We start from the raw sequence: 12,734 nt of genomic DNA, 5'->3' as shown, positions 1-12,734 counted from the left end.
TGTACAGTCTCAAAATGGAAATCAGGATAACACTTTTCCATTTTAAACACTCATTAAAGACAGAAAGTTGAGGAAGCAAGGTTACTCTAATCTAAAAATTTATGACATATTCTGAAATTAGGCAACAACTTTTGAGTACTCATCACGTTAGTGATTGGGCTAGGCATTTACCACACATTTATCTCATTTTGTGCCCGTAACAACACTGTGATACAGGTATGTTGATTTATTCCCATTTTATTGACAAGAAAACCAGAGTTAAAGAAATCAATCATTTGCCAAAGGTCACACAGCTGGTTAAGTGGTTGGACCAGGCTCTGGACCAACCTGCTTAACTCCATACTCTATGTACTTACTCTAAGATTTAATACCTTCCCCTCCACTTTAGGAAACCAAAATAAATCCATTCTGACTACATATTAATAATTACAGAATTGTTATTTGAGAATACTTTCTTGGAATAATTTAGAACTACTTCCAATTATCTTCACTTGGAAAAGTGAGTAGGTACTTCTTAGAAATAACTTTGAAACCCACAATTTCAAGCAATGAAACAAATTACCATCCACATTCAATACAAGACAGAAGAAATAAAAGGGAACTCTCTAAAGCTGAAATACTCTACCATCTATAAATAAACTTATAAAGTGTTTCCATCTATACATAAGCCTTAAATTTTTCTAACAAAGTATTCACAGCAAACATAATGACAAAAATTTGTTACTAATTTATATTTCAGGATACACTTTAAGGAGAGTTCAACAATTATTTTAACTAACATTGAGCTTTTAAAATAACTAAATTAATGAGATCTGAGACTGGGATCTATTTCCCAGCAGTATAATATTAACCCCTAAAAAATTTCAAGTAAATCTATTTTATATTCTCAGTAAAACCTCAACTACTTTTTGGTCAAGTCACTTCATCCAATAAATGGCAATTGGTCTAGAAACTGCATTAACTTTTTCAGACCATGAGGATACTTCTAGACACACAAATAACTCACTAAAGAAGATAATGGCAATGCACAGAAAATTCATAAAAACAGAATAAGAATATTCTGTACCAACTATACATCATTCGGAGTGACAGCTGGAACAATTTCAAGGGAATCACTAGAAAATGAGCGAAGGGGTCCTCCAGGTACAGTAATAGTCAAGTGTCAATTCAATCTTGGAAAAGTTCAAAATATCTCACTGGAGTGCTGATTCCAGAGCTGCTACTCCACATACTATACAATTTTTTAATGATTAGCAAAACAAGCCACATAAACATTAAAGTAATTTTAATACTCAAATGATCATCAAGGTAAGGGTCGTGCATTTTTAAAATTACTTATGGCACAAGATAGACTGCAATAACTGCCATTTACCAGCTGCATGACTTTGAACAAAAGTTTCCGAACTTCTCTGAATCACAGTTCATCTATAAAATAGGGATAGTAACTGTCCCAAAGGGCTGTAGTGAGGACTAAATAAGATGACCTGAATAAAGAAAGGAGTTAGGAAGGTACCTAAGAACACACACTCAAAAATATTAACTACAATCATAATAATTACTGTATTTTAAATCTACCATCCCAGCTATACAACAGTTATTTGGGTATTTTTATTATTTCTTATTATTGAGAATCTACTAGCACCTGTACTTTTTAAGGCATTTTGGAGGGCAATGTTACATTACTTGATTTTCTCTAAATATTTTATTAGTTTCAGTCTTTCTACTATTCATTGTATATCATCTAGAATTTCTACCTTCAAAAGTACAGTGTTTTACCAATTTAATCAGTTTTTACTTAACCATTCAAAAATAATTATACCAATATATCATATTTCTTAAACTGGATGACATACCTGAGCACATGATTTTATTATTGCTGTTGTCATTATTGTTTTATCCTTACAGTTTATCTTTCCCATAAATTAGGTTTTTGCTGTTTTTGTTTTGTTTTGTTTTGAGACACAGTCTCATGCTGTCACCAGGCTAAAGTGCAGTGGTGTCATCATAGCTCACTGCAACCTCAAACTCCTGGGCTCAAGCAATCCTCCTGACTCAGCCTCCTAAGTAGCTGGGATTACAAGGAATGCACCACCATGACCAGCTAATTTTTATATATATATTTTTTTTTCTTTTTTTTTTTTTTGTAGAGACAAGGTCTCACTTTTGCTCAGCCTGGTCTCGAACTCGTAGCCTCAAGCAATCCTCCTGCCTTGGCCTCCCAACATGCTAAGATACAGGCATGAGCCATGGAGCCTGGCCATAAATGCATTTTTTGTTTTGTTTTGTTTTTAAATTTCAGCATGTTACAGGGGTACAAATGTTTAGGTTACATATATTGCCTTTGTCTCATCCGAGTTAGAGCTTCAAGCATGTCCATACCCCAGACATTGCACACTGTACCCATAAACGGTTTTTAAAAAGAAAAAATATGTAAGATAGACCAAGATTAATCATGGCAGATGAAATTTTTCAAAATTATCTTAAGTCAACTATAACCCAATACTTAAGCTTCTCTTTATTTCAACTTTATTCCTACAAAATACTATTACAAGTTAATCTTATTTACTATAATTTCAATACCCCACCTTAGGTATTTGAAATTTCAATTATTAGAATTATATTTTTACATGTATCCAACCTAATATTTTTAAATTTGTTTTTGATGCCTATAAGTTAACTATGGTTTGAGAAATTTTGGGGTGAAAAACTTCACCCCACAAAATAAACATAATCTCCAGTTAATATTTTCTCAGTACAAATTTCTTCAATAAGCTCTAAGAGTGGTTCAAAAATCATTGCCTACAGGAAAAAACTCTTAAGCAACCATTAATTCCCATTACTCATGAAAAAAATCTATACAATTTCTAATATCAAAAGGCTCAAATATCAAGAAATAGCTAACAGTCATTTATAGGCACATGTTATAAAGAACAATAAACTGTCCAAGTACAAAATGTGTAAACTATTGAATGAGACCTTGGTAGCTGCTGTATCGTCACCATCTGCTATTCTGCCAGTTGTTTAGAGGGTATTAGAATCGGCAATTTAACTGCTCAAACTATCATCACTTAACTTCCTCTCCTTCATTCCTACAATAGTGTCCCATATTTCAAATTCTCAAAGACCCACACTTGTTTTCAGTGAGGAAAAATTCAAATTTGTGTGCCCTTTGTAACTAAATTGCATTGAAAGCATCTCCAATTTTTCCAAGTCTGCTTCACTTGTTTTCATTCAATATCCTAATATTATATCACCACCAGAACTTTTTTGCAACTTCTGTTTGTTCTTTTGATAGAACTGAACTAAGGGTTAAAAAGTCAAATTCAGGGCAACACAGGCATTTTGGCTAGATTCACCTTTTTCAATGAATTCCACTGTTTCACGCTTTCAAATAACACAGTATTCTTGCATTCTCCAATTTATTACTGGCAGTAGTACTGGCAATCCATTTAAGATAATTTATGGATAAAATAAGAATGATCTTTTAGAAGATACATAATTTTGACACAAAAACCACAAGATTTGAGAGTCCACTGAGCAGAAGCCTACATCAAACTGACACTAAGAACAAAAGCAGGATAAAGGAACTCAGCACCACAGACACCCAAGCAGATTACAGCCAGGCTATAAGCAAAGGAATTTGCACACACAGCAAAATTAAGTATATGTTCATGGCTTGTGTTAAGTAAAAGCTCAGACAGAACACTCATTTAGCCAGGAATGAATGAGTACACTCAGAAAAAATAATACACTAGTGGATGAAGGAACTGGCATTAATCAAGGCTAACTGCCCGTTCAAAGCATAAATTTTGCATGACCAACTGGAAGTAACATGACAACTTGCAGAGAGCAAGTAACACGTTAATTTTCCCACTCTGAGTCTGTAAAATGTAAGAATAAAATTTACTTTCATCATTAGCTCTGCTCTAAAGTAATGAATTAAAAATGTGAGTTTGTCTTGAAATGCATCATAAAATAAGATGGATTGATGGATGGAAAGATGGACAGATCTGTGATAAAGTACAGTAAAATGTTAACGTAAAAATCTTGGCAGTGGACATGTGGTATAAAGTTCTTTCAACTTGGCTGTAGGTGAAAATTTTTATAACACGTTGGGAGAGAATTATGAGTTTGTTTTTCTTTTCTGATCAAACTCTCCTACCTGAAACATTGTTTACCTGCTAGCTTACAAAACCACACCTAAAAATGTAGTAGACATTCACATCATAGGAACTAATGTATGAAAGTAATACTTCTTCATACCGCTATATATTACTGAAAATGCAGGGTAAGAAAAACCATTGTTAAGGCAAAGGCTAACCCTGAGCAATAACTAAGGAAAGAATCCCCATGCTGGCTTCTTAAAGATCTAGTTTTATTTGTAACTGGATTCAAAATCTGAGTAAATCGTATCAATAGGTCAGTCTCAAATAAAACATAAAAAATACAAATGGCTAACAGAACATTAATTTTTACTGAGATTAAAAAGCTATTATACAACTAAATTGTTTTAGATAGAATGTGCTGTGTATGGAGGAAACTGCCATATGAACTTTAACCCTCTTTAATTCTTAATTTTAGCTTCATTGTAACATATGACTCAAGTACATAAAAGTGTTTCCTTCTAAATGAACAAATTAGTATGTGTAATGTGTATGATACCAGCAGGAACCTTAAAACAGTCATAAATAGATCACAAAGTAAGGTTTCAGTACATTCCATTCTAGGCTTCCTTAACTTGAGGAACCTGATATCCCCAAAGCGAAATGTTGTTAGAGAATAAGAAAGCCAGTGGCAATATCAGACTTCAGCTGACAATTATATCTCCAAATAATTACCACAAAGTTACAACATTGAAGTGTTTGCATCGTCTGCCACATCAAAAATTAACTTTATAATACTTCTACTACGATAGGTTAGGTGAAATGATCTGAGATATCTCTTATTTAAAAAATTTGATTCCTTCAGTTAGAAACTAGATATATATTCATGAAATAAAAGGGCAAGAGAAATTCCAAAGCAACCCCTAAATCTGAAGAAGCACTTAATGGGAGGAGGAAGTGATCATACACAACACAGAGGTTAACCTTCCCTATTCAACAACAGAAATCAAGTATTGAAAAAGAGACCTATCTCTTCTATTTTCATCACATGTATGCTAATTTTATCTGAGGGAAGAGTTCTTATTTCTGAAAAAATAGACCTTTATCTATTGTTAAAAAAATTAACATTTTTCTATGAAGATATATTATTGTGATGCTTCCTTTTGCAAAATTTAAAAATGCCTTGTAATATTCACCTAAAATTTTTTCAGAAATGTGTTCGCTTAAACAATTCTTTGAAATCATTAGTATTGATCATTTACATATTTTTATATAGTTTGTACACATTATTATAACTTTCTAGACCTAATTTCTATTTCATTTTATCTTTGAAGCATAATTTGGCTTATGCAAGAACAAAGTATACTAGTTCTATACGTTCTTCTGCAGCTTACAAACAGGCATTTAATAATCTTGGTCTATTATGGTAAGTACATTTCCAGCAGCTCTAACTTGTTGTTTTTCCAATCATTATAGTAAATGTATATTGGGGTAATGGGGGACTAAATTTCCCAAGCCTATAACAAACATAAATAGAAGAAAGTTTTACAGTAAGCATCTTAATATTCAAACACTGTTCTCCTTATACTATCAGAAGACAAGGAGTTTAAGTTGCTACAATTTCCCTTTCACCCAATACAAAATAGTCATCAAAATGAGTAACATAGGTTTCTCATTTAATTCTTTCAGAAATATCCCTATTATTCATAGTACTAATACTTTACAGTTTAGAGAACACTTCCAAATTACCTTAAAAAAGGAAAGTTCCACTTTTAAAATTAAACCCAGCAGCTCTAAGGTTTGGGGGAAAAATGGTTTATCTGCTCTAAGATTTGATAAATATTCAACATATATTCTACAGCTTGACTAGAAGTTTGAAGGAAAGAAACCTCATAGCATTAGATGACTAAGGAATACAGTACAAGTCAGAAAACTACGTATAAGAGTTTAAAGGTTAGTATAAATAGTAGAGAATTCACGAAATGTTAGAGAAAGTCTCCTACATTCATAACCTTATCAACCCTTCCATTAAGTTCTGGCAACTTTAGTTGACAAAATCAGAACACTAAAATAATTTAGATTGCTTTAGGGGTTTTGTTTTCTGTTAACCAAAAAATCAAGCACTAATCAACTGCAAAGAGATTACCACTGGGCATGTGCTAAACATATGAACACTGCTTAGGCAGTAGTTCTACTTTTAAGGGCAACTTAAAAGAGTGCTGCAACTACAAAATCCTACTGATATTTGACCTCATTGTTTGAGAGATCACTCTTCGAGTAGTCCATAAAAGTACAAGTAAAACTCAAATATGTAGGCTGTTAAATAAAGTTGAGCATCTGAAATGAACTACTAGCAAGTTAAATGTTTATTTTTATTGACCAAACCACAACTAAATCTACCTTTGCATAGGTAACTGTATCTTAAATTAGCAAAGATGATCATAACCATGTTGCCTTAAGGTATTTGCTACAAAGATATCCCCTAAATCTGTGGCCCCCAACCCCCAGTCCCTGGCCTGTTAGGGACAGGCCACAGAGCTCTGTACTCCCTCTCCTCCCCCATGGAAAAACTGTCTTCCATGAAACTTAGGAAGTGGGGGGATGCACGGCAGGAAGTGAGGAGGGTGAGCAAGGGAAGCTTCATCTGTACTTATAGCCCTGTTCCCCTCTCCATCACTCACATCACTGCCCGAGCTCTGCCTCCATCCCCCCACTCCCCCAACCCGTCAGTGGAAAAACTGTCTTTGGCACTGGTCCCTGGTGCCAAGAAGGTTGGGGACCACTGCCCTAAATCAATGACTCTCAAAGGGGTTTCCACGATTAAAAATGACTCCCTATAACAAGAGATGTTATCGATTGGCAAATGTTGAGCATGTGAACACTGCTGAAGCAGAAAAATGTGTTAAAAACCACTGATGAAAATTCTGAACTATAGTGATGGTTAGGGTGGGATGTCACCCCATCTGAGGTACTATGATTGGGGGCACTACTAGCATTTAGTGGATGGGGCTAGATACCCCTCAAGGTACAAGACAGTCCCACCGATTGAAGAACGAACCTCAACATACAACTTTCAAATGTCCAACTGGTAATTCACATAGATAAAAGCCTATTTATAATGAAGTAATCCCAGAATCTAATTCAATTTTATGTATAAATCAAAGTACATTTCATAGTGTTTAATATACACAGATTTTCTAGGAATGGAACACTAATGTAAATTAAGAGATTATGCTTTATCTTGTTCATTTCAGAAAACAAGGCTAATGACAATCCCACCTGTGGTATTTGAGTCACCAATATGACAAACCTGTACCCATCAACATTTCTGTCAAAAACAAACTGGTTCAATGCAAAGGTAACAAGCCTCTTCACTGTGCATTTTGGTATAATCACACTTAAGTATTTACATATTAAAAAGCGTATAGTCAGTTCTTCTATAATGCTCTTCTGATAATGTGAATTTATTCCAACAGGATTGATATATTACTGAACAATTTGGATGACACAAATTCCACATTTGCCTATGTGTGATTTTGTCCCCAACACACACTAGGTGAATGTAGAAAATTGTACCCCACTAAACTGAGCCAGACAGGCATACACAAAACACAACTCCCTCCCGTTAATTGGTCAATGAACCGCACACATTCACATATACGTTGTTACCATTTTCCATTCCATTTCCTAACTTTCCCCTTTTCACTACTCACAAGCTGCAACTCCTTCCAATGCTCTTTGCCACAAGCAAACATTTCCAAGGCAAGATGTCACAATTATTATAGTATTTAACATGTACAAAACAGTGCTCTTGTTTCTATCTTTTTTTTAAAAAAAGTATCATGATGATTGCTTTCTCTTGGGAAGTGTTTTTCTTTTTCATAGGCCTCAACTTTTTGTCAAAAGCTGGACATATTATGTAGCACAGCAGAGGCTGAGGTGAATAATTTTTATGATTGGAAATGGGCATGCCTTTTGTTTGAGGCCTTTAGTGTAGGGTTTGTGCTAATCTAGTTAGGACTGGGCTGTTTAATGATCTGTTGTTGCTATGGTTATCCTCAGTGTACCACAGGCTTCATACACGTATACAAGAGTTTGTGTTCATGGTGGGGGATGGTTACTAGAGCAATGTCAGTCTGATTTTTTGTGCTGTGCTTTGCATAATCTTATTCCTTTCCTGGTAGCATTCTGTGGTTACTTGTTATTTGAAGCTTCTTAGCTTGGTGGCAAGCAGTAAGAGGATACAGTCTCTTGTTCTGATTAAAGTTCAGTCTAAGTCTTGCATATGTCACTGGATCTCGGGGGTGTGGCCTTCTCGGTTCTCCTGACTCTCCCCTGGCTGTAGTTTTGGAATGAGGGACCCACCTCCAGGCAAAAGATTCTTTACCCCTTCTTTGTCCACCCCCAGCCCAATGAATGTTCACCAATAGGGCAGCAGAGATTCCTTCTAACCTCCAAACCAAAGCTTTTGTTCCACAGAAAAGACAGGGAAAGAATCAGTTTCTTGACCCTAGTGAAAGCTGCTGCTGTTCCCCTTCTCTAGGTCTGCACAACAGATACTCCCCAGGGTTCTTTCCAGTCTTTTCTAGGAATAGACACTGTGAGGTTTACGGATAAAGGGCTTGCACCACAGTGCACTCAGCCTCCATCAATTTGTCGGCTAGTGTAGCTGAATTCTGCTAGTCCAGTTACGTCTGATGAAGATGAACTGAATTCCCATCTTCTCTCTCTCTCTCTCTCTCTGCAAGAACTTTCTCTCAATTTTTTGGACAGTGGTTTGATCTGTGGCCTGAGCTCTTCAGTAGGTTTCAAAAAAGTCATGAATTTGAAGTTAGTCTAGTTCTTTTTTGTTGTAAAGGTGAGAGCAGAGCTTATTTTTGGCCAAGGCCAAAGCAAGAAGGTGATTATACTATTTATAAACTATTTGAGGATAGTAAAGAAGGTGTTACAAATTATTTGATATAAAAGGGGAGCCTTTGTTGGGTCTGATAATGTTGAGAAACACTGACTCAAAGGATCTCTTTCAGAACAACTCCCCTTTAACCACTACCAAACATTAAGGAGAACATTTAGGCCAAAGTCTATCAGTAGCAACCAAATTTATAGTGCAGTTTATTTGCACAGACTTGTTTCTATTTTTCTGAGTTTAAGTATCTCAATTAGAGAAGCAGGAGAAAGGTATGTGTAACAGACACCTCAAATTCACCTATGTAAATAGAACTGGTTGAGAAATGGAGCCAAATTAGCTAAAATACACCTTTTTATTTCAACTCTAACTTAGTATCTACTGAGAACCAGACTCCACTATTAATCTTTTCACAAATTTAAAAAAGTCAGTATTGTTACAGCTCACCCAGGCAACCAGCTACTATGTATTTGTGGATAAAATTAAATTCTTAAAAATAACTCATGCTTTCCATGATTCCATAACTGTTTTTCACTGATGACACTCATATTTTACTCATTTTAGCTTAAGTATTTTATTTGTTTGCAACTACACTTGTTAACACCGTATGATGTTCATATATTTTAGACTATTTATTACCACCACTTTAGAAAAAGTGAAATATCATTGCCTCTTAGTAGAATACAAATGCTGATAATTTCCATGAACTGGACTGCAGCCTTAAGGTTCTTTACATTCCTATTTCTTAATAACCCACTGACTCCTCTTTTCCTCCCTTAATATGTTCTACTTCCTGTTTTCAATCAAGGAGTATAATGTAATATTTCCTACACAAGGACTTATGTTCCCTGAATGCATTGTGATATTAATAGCACAACCCAAGTTTGAGATATAGCCACTTAAACAGTGTTTCACACTACATTTAAAATGTTAACAAGATTTTATGTGATATGCTAAATTAAGCCAAACAATAAAGCACTTTCCAGAAACCAAGGAATTGTGACATCAAGTCTTTTTAGAATACCGAATTTCTGACAAGTAGTTTCTATAAATTTCCTTTCTGTTTTTAAGGCAAGTCCTGTTTCATACTCCCATAGACTCACAGAGTACTGGTAATAAACTAAAAAACCACTGTAATTTCCCCAAATCTTGCAGACAGTACTTTCAAACCTAGATATCTATAAAGTCCATAAACTGAGAAAGATAATACAGTAAGAAAGACAATCACTAGGGGCAGGTCCTGAAGAACTATCCTGAAATTTTACTTTTCTTACAAAAGGCTCAAAATAAGTTTAGAGTGTAAAGCCCTTCATAGAGGACGCAAAAGCATCACATACAGACCCTCCTTTTTGAGGAATCAGAGGGGGAAAGTAGAGAGGGGAAGGGAAGCGAGAAATAATTATTTTGAGAGACCACCATCACATTAGGGGGAAATTCTTACTTTTTTCCCCCTAATCAGTTGATAAAAGAAATAATCGAAAGACAAGAGTGGTCAACTGAACAACCTACAGTAAGGTGACAATTTAAGGGAAAGCACCCTTCTTAAGTGTAGTTAAGTCTCAAATACGCGATTAACAGCCAGTCAACTTCACTGAGCTTCTAACTTGTACTTCACCCACTCCAAAGGCCACATTCAGACGTAAAACTGCAGCAGCCCGAGGAAAGACCAGTGTGAATAAACTACCTTGCAGGAAGGAAAAACCTTGGGGAAAAACTTGATTTTGGAAAAAGGAAAGGACTAAAGAGACAACGCGGGCGCTCATTTCCTAACAAAACGAACAAAGCTAAGCAAAGAAAGTTAAGAGTCAATGCAAGACGGGCAGGGAAGGAAGGTCGCTGACCCAAGGAAACAAGAGTTGCCGGCATCCAACAGGAAGGGTGCTGGGATTAGGCGACTGAAAGGGAATCCCGAGGGCGGAGCCCACAGGGGAATGAGGGGTGTGTGGAGTAAGGATGTGAGCTAAGGGAAGTGGGAAAGCACAGTGGGTAGAAAACAAGACCTGGTAAAAAAAGAGGGGTGGGGCTGAACCGAGCAACGCCCTGGGCGAATGTCACTCAGAGTTTGGGGGGGGGGGGTCCAACGGAAGGAACCAGACCAGCGGCATGGGGGAAGGGTAATCTGCTTCCCTTGGCAGCTGCAGGCTGTGGCAGCCAAAACATCACCCCTCCTTTTCCGTAGCCTGAGCCCCCCAAGTCCCTGCAGCATGGGGAGAGGATAAGATAGAGCCCCAAAGTCCAGGGCTTGGAGTCGGCTTTACCTTCGCGGGGGACTGGAGAGGCTCCAGCCCTAGCTCCTCCCGCCGCCGGCTCAGCGTCCACGGTGGGATGAGGTGCCCTCCGGCCTCCTCACCCTCACCACTTCCCCTTTCCCCCGCCGGGGCCCTGTAGCTCCGCCGCCGCGGGTTCCTGGTGCTGCCGGGGTGCTACCTCCCCGCCCCCTCCGCCTCCTCCCTCTGCCTCTCAGAGGCTCACTCTGGAGGCCGCCATCTTCGCTCAGGCTTTGAGCGACCGCGCTCCAATACGCCTGCGTCGCCACCGCCCAGGTTGTCACGAGACCCAGTCAGCTGATTTCAATTCTTCCGCCTTCTGCCCCGCCCTCCCCGTCCTGTGCGCTCCACCGCCCAGCTGTTACGCATGCGCAGACTGAGAGGCCGGCCGTGAGAGCCGGAGTCCGCGCAGCGCGTGAAGGGGCCCGCCCCTCCGCGCGTACTGAGGACGCGCCCCTGGGCGCGCGCGCGAGGACGGCCACGCCCCTCGGTTGGTGTTCTGTGGATCGTAGGGTTGCTGCGTGGGGTCTGTGCTCTTCATTCTCCGGAAATCCGTTTTAAAGCGTCACCCCAGTTTAGCCTTTGACTTCAAATGCCGTGGAGCATCCGCGAGGCATTCTGGAGCCTCAGTCGTCTATTACCTGGTTTGGCTAGATTGGGAACCAGTAGGTTCACTGGCTGTTGAAACTCCCAGAGCGACGTCTGAGCTGGGTTTAAATTATGGGTGGTCTGGGGCGGGGGTGTCTCCGAGACCAAAGCCTAAGATGCCTCGGGCCTTTGCTGATGAGAGTGTTGGAAAGATGATTCTGGTGGCTCCCACGTATTGTCTGCTGATCAGGTGTCTAGAGGTTTACGGAAAGTTACTTACTCAGTCTTAAACTCTTCTGTGGTAGGAATTATCCTTGTTTTGCCGACAAATTGTGGCCCAGCACCACGGTAGTGGCTTTGGTGTTTGAACCCAGGCAATTTGACTACAGAATCTGTGCCCTCTGGATACTGTCTCCCCCTGGGAGCTGGGGGAGATGAGTCAGGGTCGTGAGAAGAGGGAATACTGGGACTAAACAAGGGTTTAGGTAGGAATTAGGTGTTTTCTGTGGGCAGTGATTTAATTAAGGCAGGTCAGTGTTCACTCCCAGACCTGAATGTAAAGACCACAGTTCAAAATTTAGTGATTCTGCTGTAAACTTTGCAAGATAGTGTAAGGTGTCTTGCACGGATACATTTTTATGAGGGTTAAAGGTCTCCGGTAAGGAGTTTAATATTCACTCTGCCTGGCAATCCTAAAATTGTGATTTCTTGGGGTCTCCTTTAGCGGTTGGCTTGTTTTATAGATGGCGATTGCAGGATGAAACAATGTAGAAAATGGTTTTTACAAATTTGCTTCTTGACTCTATTGACTCTTTGCCCTACCTTAGGGCAGAAAAAGACTATTGGTGTTTATCCTTAGAGTAAACTTTA

The 12,734-nt window shown here is 38.3% G+C and overlaps 1 protein-coding gene across 1 annotated transcript in view; it reads right to left on the bottom strand.

Moving 5' to 3' along the window:
- DNAJC13 (DnaJ heat shock protein family (Hsp40) member C13) overlaps window positions 1-11,525 on the bottom strand; it is a 114,704-nt gene extending 103,179 nt beyond the window's left edge. The window contains exon 1 of the mRNA XM_045538762.1: window positions 11,268-11,525. The gene's annotated coding sequence lies outside the window, so the exon portion shown is untranslated. The remainder of the gene's footprint in view (window positions 1-11,267) is intronic.
- Window positions 11,526-12,734: the final 1,209 nt, after the last annotated feature.

This window comes from Lemur catta, chromosome 1, assembly GCF_020740605.2.
Source record: "Lemur catta isolate mLemCat1 chromosome 1, mLemCat1.pri, whole genome shotgun sequence".
Lineage (NCBI taxonomy): Eukaryota > Metazoa > Chordata > Mammalia > Primates > Lemuridae > Lemur > Lemur catta.
This window is presented reverse-complemented; position numbering and strand designations above follow the sequence as displayed.